This window comes from Babylonia areolata, chromosome 30, assembly GCF_041734735.1.
Source record: "Babylonia areolata isolate BAREFJ2019XMU chromosome 30, ASM4173473v1, whole genome shotgun sequence".
Classification (NCBI taxonomy): domain Eukaryota; kingdom Metazoa; phylum Mollusca; class Gastropoda; order Neogastropoda; family Buccinidae; genus Babylonia; species Babylonia areolata.
Genome location: NC_134905.1, coordinates 203,705 through 206,204, shown reverse-complemented (window position 1 = coordinate 206,204; position 2,500 = coordinate 203,705). Strand labels below are relative to the sequence as shown.

The 2,500-nt window shown below is 53.9% G+C and overlaps 1 protein-coding gene across 1 annotated transcript in view; it reads left to right on the top strand.

The window, feature by feature from the left end:
- The window catches only part of LOC143275634 (octanoyl-[acyl-carrier-protein]:protein N-octanoyltransferase LIPT2, mitochondrial-like), a 21,624-nt gene that overhangs the window by 7,297 nt on the left and 11,827 nt on the right, over positions 1 to 2,500 (top strand). The window lies entirely within an intron of this gene.

Here is a 2,500-nt window from a genome sequence, read left to right as displayed (position 1 = left end):
TCCGAAAGGTCGTTGCTGTGTCTGACCTGTCCACGCTGTTCCTCATGTAGTTGGATGACCATACTGAGGAATTTTGGGGGGCATCCTAGACGTTTCATGATCTCCCACAGACCTTTTCTGCTCACGGTGTCGAAAGCTTTCGTGAGATCGACGAATGTCGCATACAGTCCTTTGTTCTGTTCCCGACATTTTTCTTGTAGCTGTCTGAGAACGAAGACCATGTCAGTGGTGCCTCTGTTGGCTCTAAAGCCACACTGACTCTCTGGGAGATGTTCTTCGGCGATAGTAGGCACCAGCCGATTTAGGAGGACTCTGGCGAGGATCTTGCCTGCGATGGAGAGCAGAGTTATCCCCCTGTAGTTGGAGCAGTCCGACTTTTCTCCCTTGTTTTTATACAGGGTGATGATGACTGCGTCACGGAGGTCCTGTGGTAGTTTGCCTTGCTCCCAGCAGCAGACAAAGAGGTTGTGGAGTTTGGAGTGTAGTGCTGGGCCTCCATTCTTCCACGCCTCCGGCGGAATTCCGTCAACCCCTGCTGCCTTGCCACATTTCAGCTGTTCAATGGCCTTGACAGTCTCTTCTAGGGTTGGTAGCTCGTCCAGTTGTAATTTCACTGGCTGTTGTGGGATGCGGAGAATTGCCGAGTCTTGAACCGTGCGGTTGGCGCTGAAGAGGGCCTGGAAATGTTCCGACCACCTGTTCAGGATCGACGTCTTGTCTGTGAAGAGCGCCTGGCCGTCTGCGCTGCGCAAAGGACTCTGGACCTGGTATGAGGGACCGTACACCGCCTTCAAGGCTTCGTATAAGCCCCGGTAGTCACCAGTGTCTGCACAAAGCTGAGCCCTCTCTGCCAGGTTGGTCCACCACCCATTTTGAATCTCACGAAGCTTGCGCTGGAGGTTGCTGCATATGAGCCGGAAGGTTGCTTTCTTCGCCGGACAAGACAGTTGTGCAAGGTGAGCCTGGTGGGCTGATCTCTTCTTCGCCAGCAATTCTTGGATCTCCTGGTTGTTTTCGTCAAACCAGTCCTTGTTCTTTTTCGACGAGAACCCTAGGACTTCTTCAGAGGACTGCAGGATGGCTGATTTCAGCTGTGCCCATAGTGCTTCTGGAGAGGGGTCTGTGGGGCAACTGGGGTCTTCAAGTTTGTCCTGAAGCTTCGCCTGGAATTCAGCTTTCACTTCAGCTGACTGAAAGTTGCCGACCTGGAATTTCTTCCTAGGAGCTCCTCCTTTCTTTGGTTTGGGCTTGAAGTGGAGCCTGAGCTTGCTGCGGACGAGGCGGTGGTCAGTATGACACTCCGCGCTGGGCATCACTCGGGTGTGTAGGACGTCTCGTACGTCTCTCTGGCGCATCAGGATGTAATCAATGAGGTGCCAATGTTTGGACCGAGGATGCATCCACGTTGTCTTCAGGCTGTCCTTCTGCTGGAAAATGGTGTTGGTCATGGTAAACTGCTGCTCTGCACAGAACTCGAGAAGAAGGCGCCCATTGTCGTTGCAATTACCAACGCCATGCTTGCCAAGGACTCCTTTCCAGGCTTCTGAATCTTGGCCAACTCTGGCATTGAAGTCGCCAAGGATGATGACCTTGTCGTCAGCAGGGGTGTTCTGAACGAGGTTGCGCAGATCAGTGTAAAACTTGACCTTTTCTGTGGGGTCCGCTTGGAGGGTTGGAGCGTACACGCTGAACAGAGTGGCATGCTGTTTGTTCCGTAGTGGGAGGCGCATGGACATAATTCGGTCTGAGTGTCCTGTTGGCAGGTTTTCAAGCTTGGAGGCAATGGTGCTCCTGACCATAAAGCCTACGCCATAAAGGCGTCTCTCGGTCTCTGGCTTGCCTGACCAGTAGAGGGTGTACCCAGCGCCGTGTTCCTGGAGGCTGCCTTTCCCTGCAAAGCGGACTTCGCTGACGGCAGCAATGTCAATGTTCAGTCTCTGAAGTTCGTGTGCGACTAGAGCGGAACGCCTTTCTGGGTGGTTGCTGTCTGCAGAGTCACGCATGGTTCGGATGTTCCAGCATGCTACCTTTAGTCCTTTTGCACCTAATTGTGAGGCAGGTGCCGGCCTTTTCTTCTCTATTGTTGTTCGACCGCGTTTGGAGATGCCCGTTGACCGCGGCTAGCCAACTGGGGGGTATGGAGATGAGCATTTGTTTGGACCACCTTTTCTAGGCCCCTCTCCGTGTGGAGCAAGCAGTGCTGTCCCTAGAAAAGGCTGCTTGGTCGTTCAGGGTGCTGCCGAGTGATGCTGTCACCTCCGGGTCAACAATCAGGCGACCAATATCCTGAACCGCCTGCATGCAGGATTGGAACTGCGGCTTCCAGTGACATCTTCCACCTGCCGTTTTCGCCCCTTTCCCATCGCTACAGGGCTTGGAATAGTTGGTGGCGCGGACGTGGACGTGTCCTTCAAGCCTGCGCAATGGAATTTTTAGGTGGAGTGCAGTGTGCGCAGTACTGGCCCCACCCTTTACACCCGTGGTTCATCTGCCATAGCCT